This window comes from Ovis canadensis, chromosome 14, assembly GCF_042477335.2.
Source record: "Ovis canadensis isolate MfBH-ARS-UI-01 breed Bighorn chromosome 14, ARS-UI_OviCan_v2, whole genome shotgun sequence".
In the NCBI taxonomy this organism is placed as follows: Eukaryota; Metazoa; Chordata; class Mammalia; order Artiodactyla; family Bovidae; genus Ovis; species Ovis canadensis.
The window spans coordinates 71,173,729-71,185,367 of record NC_091258.1 but is presented as its reverse complement, the minus strand read 5'-3'; the positions used below and the strand labels follow the sequence as shown (position 1 = coordinate 71,185,367).

Here is an 11,639-nt window from a genome sequence, read left to right as displayed (position 1 = left end):
AAGAGCATTTGAGCAGCAGGGTAAACTATAAACGAAAGAAAAAGACAACCTTCTGAATGGGTGGGGAAAAAAAAGTGTTTGCAAATGGAGATACAAGGAATTCATCTCCAAAACATGCAAACAGTCCAGGTAGCTCAATTAAAAAAAATAAAACAATGGAAAAGTGGGCCAAAGATCGAAATGGGCGTTTCTCCATAGAAGGCATCCAGGTGGACATAAAGTATGCAAAAAGATGCTCAGCGTCCCTAATCATTAGAGCAATGCAAATCAAAAAGTTCAATGAGATGTCACTTCACACCAGTCAGCATGGCCATCTCAAAAATTCGACAACAATAAATGCTGAAGGGGGTGTGGAGAGAAGGGAACCCTCCTACCCCAGATGGGAATGTAAATCAGTGCATCCACTCTGGAGAACAGTACAGAGGGGCTTTCAGACACTCAGCAACAAAGTACCATGTGACTCAGCCATCCCATGCCTGGGCATGCTGGGAAAACCAAAATTTCAAGATACTGCACGCCGACAATCATGGCAGCACTGGATACACTCGCCAAGATACGAAAGAAACCTGAGTGCAGAAGGACAGGCGAACGGTTAAAGCAGCCGGGGTCAGGTCAGCTCAGTTCAGTTCAGTCGCTCAGTTGTGTCCGACTCTATGCGACCCCATGAATCGCAGCACGCCAGGCCTCCCTGTCCATCACCAACTCCCGGAGTTCACTCAGACTCGTGTCCATCAGGCCAGTGATGCCATCCAGCCATCTCATCCTCTGTCATCCCCTTTTCAGTGAGTCAACTCAGATACACAAACCCAGACATAGAAGGATGAAAGGAAGCCACTTCCAGTCACAGGGAAGGGCCAGAGACCATCACACTAGATGAACTAAGTGAGACGAAGTATCGCCTGTTATCACTTCTAGGCGGAATCCAAACATGGAAACAAATGAGCTTCTTTACAAAACAGTAACAGCTTCATATACTTAGTAAAGAATCGTGTTACCAAAAAGGAAAGGCCAGGTGCAGGGAGAAACATATGTTGAGAATAACATATACACACTACTAGTTATAAAATAATCCATAAGGACCCACTGTAGAGCACAGGGAACCCTACTTTGACTGTATATAACCTATATGAGAAAAAGAACCCCAAATGAGCATGTATACATCTATGTATAAATGAATAACGTTGCTTTAGACATTAAAAAAAAAAAACCCACAACAGTGCAAATCACCTATATACTCAAATTCAAAATAAACATAACAGGAAAGAAAGAAAGACAAAAGAGCTGCTGACTCTGTTCCCCTCGGGCCTTGGGGACCTGAGCTGGCATCACGTCCCTGGGGCCTGAGCAGGCTAGGTCCCCAGGCGGGGCTGTCCTGGGGCTGAGGGCGCTGGGGAGGATATGCCAGCCAATCAGCCCCCCAGCCCGGTCTTCAGATCCTGTGGGACCCTCCTGCAGCAGCACTAAACCTAGTGCCCCCAAAGGATGGTGGGGGCTCTGGGCTGGAAGAGTTTTGCAAAGTGCCCCGGGCCCCGTGTCGCCTGGTGGTGGGGTTCCCACCTCCAGCCTCCTTCCTTAGGGTCACCCCACTGAGAGGACAGGTCCCTCTGCAGAGTGGTGTTGCAATCATTGGGACCGCCTGGGGGATGAAGGGGAAGGGGGAAGAAGTAAGGAGACACAAGCCTTAGGGCTTCCCAGGTGGCGCTAGTGGTAAAGAATCCATCTGCCAATGCAGGAGACGGAGGAGAAGCGGGTTCAATCCCTGGGTCGGGAAGATCCCAGGGATCCATTCTTACTGACAACCCAGAAACCAGATTTGCCCTAAGGCTCTGGTTGCCCAGGTAACCAGAGCGGGCATGAAGAAATGCTGCCACCTTGTGGTTATTCCCCGTAAGAAGCACTTGAAAACCAGGGCTATTGGGCTCGGCTCTAAATGACACCAGCCGAGGGGCCGCCGCGCGCATCCCGATGGCTGGAGGCGTCTGAGGGGCGGACGGAGGCGGCGGCGGCGGCAGCGGGAGCGGGAGCGGGAGCGGGAGCGGGCGCGGGAGTGGAGCAGCCGCCGCGGGACCGACCGGACCGAGCTTCGCCGGCGCACCTGCCCGCAGCGCCCGCGGAGCGGCCGGAGCACGACCACCTCCCGGAGCGGCGGCTGAGGCGGCGGGGAGCGGGCGCGGCAGGCGGGACGAGGCGGCGAGCCTTTTCTCTGTTGCAGACAGTTTTACATGTTTGGGAGAACAGACCAGCAGCACTTCTGAGTTAAGATCTCAGATTCTTTGAGGTGGCTTTGAAGAGCACTAAGATTAGAAGATGAGTGAACTTGACCAGTTACGGCAGGAGGCCGAACCGCTTAAAGACCAAATTGGAGATGCTCGGAAGGCGTGTGCAGACGCGACTCTCTCTCAGATCACAAACACTGACCCTGCGGGAAGAGTCCAGACGCGCACCAGGAGGACGCTGAGGGGACGCTTGGCCAAGATCTATGCCATGCACTGCGGCACCGACTCCAGGCTTCTGGTCAGTGCCTCGCAGGACGGTAAACTTATTATCTGGGACAGCTACACCACAAACAAGGTCCATGCCATCCCTCTGCGCTCCTCGCGGGTCATGACGTGCGCTTATGCCCCTTCTGGGAACTCCGTGGCCTGCGGAGGCCTGGATAACATCTGCTCCATTTACAGTCTGAAAACTCGTGAAGGGAATGTCGTGTGAATCGTGAGCTGGCTGGACACACAGGTTACCTGTCGTGCTGCCGTTTTCTGGATGACGATCAGATCGTTACCGGCTCTGGAGACACCACCTGTGCCCTGTGGGACATCGAGACTGGCCAGCAGACGACCACATTCACCGGACACACCGGGGACGCCATGAGCCTTTCACTCGCTCCGGACACCAGACTGTCTCTGGTGCTTGTGACGCTTCAGCCAAACTCTGGGTCGTGCGAGAAGGGGTGTGCCGGCAAACCTTCACCGGCCACGAGCCCGATATCAACGCCATCTGTTTCTTCCCGAACCGCAACGCATTTGCCACTGGCTCAGATGACGCCACCTGCCGGCTGTTCGACCTCCGTGCGGACCAGGAGCTCAGGGCCTACTCCCACGACAGCATCATCTGCGGGATCACCTCCGTCTCCTTCTCCAAGAGTGGGCGCCTCCTTCTCGCAGGGTACGACGACTTCAACTGCAACGTCTGGGACGCCCTCAAAGCCGACAGGGCAGGGGTCTTGGCCGGGCATGACAACGGCGTGAGCTGCCTGGGGGTAACTGATGACGGGATGGCCGTGGCGACGGGGTCCTGGGACAGCTTCCTCAAAATCTGGAACTAACCCTGACAGCAGGTGGACGCCACAGTGACTGGAAGACCGTTCCAGCCTTGGACCGTTGCAGATAGCATTTCCTATCTACCCCTACTAACGCGGACGCCCTGCACCCCTCAGAACTTCAAAAGCGCAAGACCTTCCCCTCACTTATTGCTGAAACCAAGAGCACAGTTCCCACTGAGAGAAGAATCTCTGTGCTGTAACTAAAACGAATCGTGCATTCCTCCTGGGACCATTGTCTTTGTTTTCCTTTTTGTTTGTTTTGAATGAATTTAAAAGGAAATACTATAATAAAAATGTTAACAAGAAGGTAAAAAAAAAAAAAATGACACCAGCCCTAAAGAAATCTTCCGGGGTAAATCACATGAAGAGAATTCAAAACAGGGCTGACTTTCAAGAAGCCACTTTCCGGAGGTTAACTGTACTCCCCCATAGAAGGTAAAAAGCCCGTGGAAAGATACTCATCATCAGTAAGTAGTAAAGAAATGCAAATTAAAACTACCATGAGCCATCTTCTCACACGGCTCAGAACGGCCATCCTCAAAAGATCTTCGAAGCTTAAGTGCTGCCGAGGGCGAGGGGAACAGGGAACCCTCCTACACCGTGGGCAGGGCTGTAAATGGGTGGGTGCAGCCACGAAGGAAAATATCTGGAGGCTCCTTGAAACACAAAATAGAGAGTTACCCCGTTTTCCAGCAATACTACTCCTTGCTTTGATCTGGAAAAAATCCTAATTCCAAAGAATATGTACATTTCTATTTTCAGGGCAGCACTATTCACAATAGCCAGGTCAGAGCATTAACCAAAAATCGACAGAAAAATGAAGACTAACTGGCCCATCTGTACAGTGGAATACACTCAGGGAAAAAAAAAAAAAAACAAAACACTACCATGAGCAGCAGCATGGATGTACTGAGAGATTATCACTGAGGTATGAGACCAAAGGCAAACATCCTAAAATAGTACTGAAAAGTGGAAGCCAGAAATTCATGCAAATGAAATAATTTGCAAATAGAAACAGACTCAGAGTTAAAAACCAGCTCATGACTATTTTTTTTAAAACGTTGCAGGAGGGATACACTAAGAGGGATTAAAATGCTCACATCACTACATATCAAACAGGTCATCTAAAAGGACCAACTGAACAGCACAGCAAGTTGAAGGAAACACACTGTGATAACCTTCATGGGAAAAGATCCCCCAAAAGAACAGCGGTACATCTATTTATGACTGAATCAAGTTCCTGTACACCTAAAACAAACAGAGTCGGAAATCAACTCTATGAGAAAAAACTAAATTATCCCAAAAAGTGGAGGATGAAAAATGCCGCCTTGTGGCTGCTTTTGGTAACAACTGAAAAACCTGTGCTGACCAAAATACACCTGTTCTCAACAAATGTCCTGGGATAGTTCCTGGAAAAAGAATTCAAAACAGGGCAGATGGTCAAGAGGCCAACGTAACTTGTTAATAGCCAGGACAGAGTGCCGGGGTCCAGCCCCGGTGGATCCAGGGTGATTCGAAGGTGGGGACGGAGTCGGCGTCTTTGGAAAAATACATATTTAATCACAGATATAGAGAGATTAGAAATGGATAGTGTAGTAGGAAGATCAGTGGAGAAAAGGAGGCTGAATAACTTGGATTACGTGGAATAGCATCCATGCTCCAGATGGGAATTCAGCCAGAAAAACGGGAGCAAGAAAGAAGCGACATGGGGGAATCAGTCTTTCCGGAAACTGATCCGATTTCTTTATTTTTGGGTTTGCTTATATACCTTTTGTTACACATAGGGATGAATACAGAGTCACGCGGGGGTCAGCAGTCCTGACCTTTATCAAAATCAGGTGCTTCACATAAATGTATATAAAAAAAAGGTCTTAGGGATATTACATCATCTTCTGGCCATGAGTGAGACCTGCTGACATTTTATGATCCTTTCTTTCTGATAACCAAAAAAACTTATTTCTTCCAAGGGTGTTTTTTCTTAAACCAGGCACCACCCTCCAAATAAAGTTACATTCCTATAGGGTGAGGGTGTAGTGAGTTACAATCAAGAAAGGAATTTATTCAACCCAAGGTTAACATGATTAGTCTTAAAGGTTAATACTTATTTCTCCTATATGCTTAAAGGTTAATACTTATTTCTTCCTATATGCTAGTTATATTCATTATAAGGGTAGGGAACATGGAGATTTAGCAGCAAACATCAACCCAACAAATGAAAATCCTTTCACCAATGCTCCCCTTAAGATCTATTTAGTCTTAAGATATGATAAAGTTACATTCTTACGCAGCAAGGACACAGTGATATATAAGTACAGTGATCTATTACAAAAGAGAAAATCCATTAACTCAAAAAGTCTAGTATTGCTAACATCAAAAACTACCATATTTCCTTTGCTATATTCCAAATACATTGATTAATATATTCCCAGGTGCCTAAGGATATAGAGGCCTGGTGGCGATCATTGACTCAACAAGAAGAAAAAGTCCTACGCTAATTAAGACTCTCAAAATACTCCAAAACTCTCTGTGCTGTTTATGATTGAGAGGTAGTAAACAATCATGTGCCTAGTGGCGGCAGTAAGGATAATCCTGTCACACAAGCTAGTCTGTCAGCAGAGAGGTTTGACCTGAGACATCCTTGTCCCACCCAGCGCAGGGAATTAGCAACAATTATTGACACAATAAATGAAGAACCCTTCACCAAATAATTCCTAACCAACCCATCATACTAATAATTTCTAACTCCCCAAAAGAATTTGCCTTTAGTAAGTCTAAAACATCTCATGCCTCTCAGGTTGGGAGGCTGTAAACAATCACATGCAGCCGGACAAACCTATACAGGCGGGCTAGATAACCTTCAGAGGAGTCCGTAAGCTGAAACACTCTTGTCACGCCCAAGAATTTTTATTGCCTTGGAGCTGCACGTTTACTCCTTCTCAGAGAGAAACAGTTATGGGGGAGAGCCCCCCGTAAAGTCAGAGGTGTAGGTGAGAGCATAAAACAGACTCTGGTTTTAGGGCTGATGCTCGGGAACAGGGGGTTTCCTGAGGCTTGATCACGCCTTTGCGTATGCCAAGCCTTATTCCTCACGACCTTTGCCATGGGTGGAATTCCTCACGCTGGCCCCCGGCAACAGAGGACAGGGAGGAGGGTCCTTAAACAAGCAAAAAGAGAATGAAATTACAACATTCTTTACCCATTTAAAGAAAAACTCCAAATTAGTTAAAGAAGTAAATGGAGAGACAATTACTCCCTACCATTAGAGGAAAGCATAGGTAAAACAGGCTTTGACATAAATCACAGCAAATTCCCTCTGGATCCACCTCTTAGAATAATGAAAAATAGAAATAAGAAAAACTCAGCAAAGGTCTTCATTAACTTTAGAAGCACTTACACAGCAAGGGAAACCATAACAAAAGAAAATGACAACCCTCAGAGTGGAAAAAAGTTGGCAAGAAAATATATCAACAAGTAATTCATCTGCAAAACAAGCAAACGGCGCATGCAGCTCAAAAAAAAAAAAAAAAACCCAACAAAAAAACAAACACACACACACACACACACACACACACACACACACACACCAGAAATGGGCCAAAGATCTAAATGGATATTTTTTCAAAGAACGTATCCAGATCGCTATAGTTCAGTTGAGTTCAGTTCAGTCGCCATTTCCTTCTCCAATGCATTAAAGTGAAAAGTGAAAATGAAGTTGCTTAGTCGTCTCCAACTCTTAGCGACCCCATGGACTGTAGCCCACCAGGCTCCTCTGTCCATGGGATTTTCCAGGCCATAAAGCTCATGAAACGATGATTCATAGAGAAATGCCCATCAAAACTGCAACGTGGTATCAACGCACACCCCTCAGAACCGCCATCTTCCAAAAGCTCTATGAAGTTTAAATGATGCGGAAGGCGAGGCAAACAAGAAGTCTTCCTACACTGTGGGCGGGGATGTAAATGGGCGGGGGCGGCAATGAAAGAAAGCAGTGTGAAGACTGCTGAAACACATTAAACAGAGTTACTGCATGATCGGGCAAGCCCACCCATTGCCTTAGGTTCGGAGAAAACCTAATTTAGAATGATACTTGCAACCCTATTTTCAAGGCAGCAATATTGACAATATTTAATAGAGAGCCTCCCCAGTGGCTGAGCTGGTAAAGAATCCGCCAGCAATTCGAGACCTGGGTTCAGTCCCTAGATTGGGAAGATCCCCTGGAGGTGGGCGTGGGAACCCACTGCAGTATTTCTGCCTGGAGAATCCCCAAGAACAGCAGAGCCTGGCGGGTTACAGTCGATGGGGTCGCAGAGAGTCAGACACGACTGAGCGACTAAGCCCAGCACAATAAAGAGCATCAGTCGAAATGTCCATCAATAGAGGGATAAAGTCACTGACCCATCTATGCACGGGAATCACTCAGCTGTCAAAAAGAGCGAAAAAATATCATTGACAGCAGCATGGATGGACCGAGATTTATCATAGTGAGTGAAGTCAGTCAGGAAGGGAAATAAATATATCACGGGTGGAATCTATAAACTCATACGAATGAAAGAATTTATAAAGACAAACAGACTCTCAGACTTAGAAAACCAACTTACGATTATTAAAAAAGAAGAAAAACAGGTACAGAGAGGGAGACATTAACAGGTTTCGATTAACATATACTTATAACGTATTATCAGGTAGATAATCCAAAAGGACCTCCTGAATAACACAGAGAAGTCTACCAAACACACTGAAAGAACCAACCTGGGACAAACCAGAAAGAGAATAGATACAGTTCTCTATATAACTGAATCAAGTTCCTGTAAACCTGAAACAAGCACAACAGCGGAAATCCACTCTACTCCAAGAGAAAATAAATATTAATTTAGCCCACAAAACGAAACAGCGGAGCGTGATGTGCTGCCACCTTGTGGCCGCTTTTGGTAACAACAGTGAGAAAACTGCAGACCGGCACTTAACAGGCACCAGGACCGAGGGCTGTAGGAAGACGCACCCGTCCTTAGCCGAGGCCCTCGGTGGGCTGGGGGAAGATTCAGAACAGGGCCAGTGACCACACGGCCCATCTCAAAAGATCAGCTTTACTCACACTGTTTTTAACAATATCACATGAAAAGCTTTCAGCATTGTGAAATGTTACAGAAATGTAACTCAAAAAAGTACAAGGAGGTATCAGCTCATAAAGGTCAGAACAGCCTTTGTCAAAAAGCCTTAAAAACGATAAAGGCTGGAGAGGTTGTGGAGAAAAGGGGGCCCTCCTACACTGATGCTGGGGCTGAAAGTTGCTAACAGCCACGACAGAGGACGGAGTGGAGGGTCCTTCAACTTGTGATCAGCGAAAGAATTTACATCTCTCCCTAACCGCTGACAGATGAAGGACTTTCAAATCGAGTAAAGAGTTTTATGTAGGGATGATTCCTCTAAATCTCTTGAGGAAAATATATGCACAACACACTTTGACATAAATCACAGCAAGCTCTTTTTGGGTCTCTTAGGTAGAATAGGGAAAAGGAGTCCAAAATGGCGGCGGCTACAAGACAAGGAAGGGAAAAGCCCGCGAAAATGAAACAAAAGAAGGCCCGAGGACCGGAGTGAGGACCTCAGGGAAACCAAACAACACTCCTGACTGGCCCAACTTACACAGGACAGGCCCAGGGAGAGAGAAACATATAAACAGAGGGGCCAAAGCCAGCTCGCTCTCTCTCCGGCACGCTGGGGTGCTCTTCTCCTCCGGTCTTTAGATCAACGTGCCCTCACGCCTTGAAGATGGATTTTCCTGCTATCTTCTAAATAAAATAGAGCTGTGACACTGAGCTGTAACACTGATTTGTCTAAGAGCTATAACATGGTCCATTCGAGAACTGAGAGCTATAAAATGGTCTATCCAAGACCTGAGAGCTGTGACATGCCGAGTGGGTTTTAATGTCCGTCACTCCAAATCTTTGTTGTGATGAGACAAAAAATCAAGGAACATACACTTGCACGACAGATCTATATTCAGAATTATTAAAAATAAAACTAAACTAAAAAAAAAGGCACCTCATTAACCTAAAAAGGTTTTGCACAGGAAGGGTAACCCTAAAGGAAAGAAAAAGACAACCCTCAGAATGGGAAAATAAATGTTTGCAGCCGAACTTTAAAATAAGGAATTGGTTTCCAAAGATGCAAAATGCTCATGCAGCCCAAGATTAAAAAAAAAAAAAAAAGAACGCAGCAGGAATACAGGCAAAGATCTAAAAGGACATTTTAAAGAAGGCATCCAGATGGCCATAGAGCACATGAAAAAATGCTCAGGACCACGCTTACAGAAATGTCAATTGAAACCTCGATGAGGTATCACCTCACGCCCCTCATACAGCCCCCCAAAGACTTACAAAGGTTAAATGCTGTGAGAGCCGGGGGAACAGGGAATCCTCCCACACTGTGGGCAGGGAAGGAAATGGGTGGGTGTGGCCACAAGAAAAACAGTATGGACATTCCTTACAACACGAAACATAGACTTACTACCTGATCTGGCAAGGCCACCCCTTGCTTTATATCCAGAGAAAAGCATAATTCAAGATGATACTTGCACCCCTATTTCCAGGGCAGCACTATTGAATCTCCAAGACAGAGCATCAACCAACGTGTCCATCAATAGAGACATAAAGAGGAACCTGTCCATCGAAACACTGGAATACACTCAGCCATCGGAACAAATGGAAAAACGTCATTTTCAGGAGCATGGATGGGCTGAGAGTTTACAATACTGAACGAAATCAGTCTGAGAGAGAAAGCAAACTATCACACACATGGGGAATTGATAAATTCCTCAAATGAACCAATTCATAAAAAGAAACAGCCTCACAGACTTAGAAACATAAGTTTATGATTATTTCTTTAAAAAGGTTGGGGAAGGGAGACAATAAAAGACAGGGATTAACAGATACACGCTACTTACTGTCAGATCATCCAAATGAACCTACTGAATAGCACAAGAAAGTAAAAAACACACTGAAGGAACCTATATGGGAAAATACTCCAGAAAAGAACAGAATAGATATACCTCTATGTATAATTGAATCAAGTTCCTGTCAACCTGAAACAAACACCGCAGAAATCAACTCTACTTCAATAGAAAATAAAAATTAACAGCAGTAAATAAATTCACTGAAATGAATAATTGTGCAGCATAAGCAAATGCTGCCCCCTTGTGGCCGCTATTGGTACAACAATGGAAAAGCCTGGGCTGAGGGTACTTGCTATTCACGAGGACTGAGGGGCTCTAAGGAAGAAACACCTGCCTGAAGAAATGTCCTAGGTGAGTCCGGGAAATTTTTCAAAAGAGGGCAAAAGATCACGAGGTCGATCTCCGAAGCCCGTTTTACTCACACTGGTATTAAAAATATCTCATGAGAAGCTTTCAACTTTGTGAAATGTTATCGAAATGTAAATGAAAATTAAAATGAGGTATGAGCTCGTACTGGTCAGAATGGACTCTGTCAAAAAGTCTTAGGAAAAATAAAGGCTGGAGAGGTTGTGGAGAAAAGCGAGCCCTCCTACGCTGATGCTGGGAATGTAAGTTCTTAACAGCCACGATAGAGGACGGGGTGGAGGTTCCTTAAACAAGGGAAAAGTTAAAGCATTTACATCTCTGGCTAACCGATTACACACAAACTCCAAATCGAATAAAGAGTTACCTGGAGGGACAATTACTCTAAACCTCTAGAAGAAAATATAGGCAGCACACACTTTACATAAATAAACCACAGCAAATTTTTTTTTTTTTTGGATCTACATTCAGAATATTTCAAAATAAAACTAAACTTTAAAAAGGCATCTCATTAACCTGAAAAGCTTTTGCAGAGTAAGGGCAACCCTGAAGGAAAGAAAAAGACAACCCTCAGAATGGGAAAATAAACATTTGCAACTGAAGTTAGAAACAAGGAATTCATCTCCAAAGACACAGAGTGCTCACACAGTGAAAGTGAAACTCGCTCAGCTGTGTCCGACTCTCTGTGACCCATGGACTGTACAGCCCATGGACTTCTCCAGGCCGGAATACTGGAGTGAGCCGCCTTTCCTATCTCCAGGGGATCTTCCCAACCCAGGATTCGAACCCAAGTCTCCTGCATTGCAAGCGGATTCTTTACCAGTTGAGCCACCAGGGAAGCCCCCACAGCTCATGATCAAGAAAAGAATCAGCCCAGGAGAAAAACTGGCAATAATCTAAATGGACATTTCTCCAAAGAAGGCACCCAGATGTCCACAAAGCACGTGAAAAGATGCTCAGGACCACTCTTATAGAAATGCCAGTCAAACTGCAACCAGCTATCAA

The 11,639-nt window shown here is 45.6% G+C and overlaps 1 pseudogene; it reads left to right on the top strand.

Annotated features, from left to right (window-relative positions):
* The first annotated feature begins 2,256 nt into the window (after nt 1–2,256).
* LOC138419183 (guanine nucleotide-binding protein G(I)/G(S)/G(T) subunit beta-1 pseudogene) lies at nt 2,257–3,408 on the top strand (annotated as a pseudogene).
* Nucleotides 3,409–11,639: the final 8,231 nt, after the last annotated feature.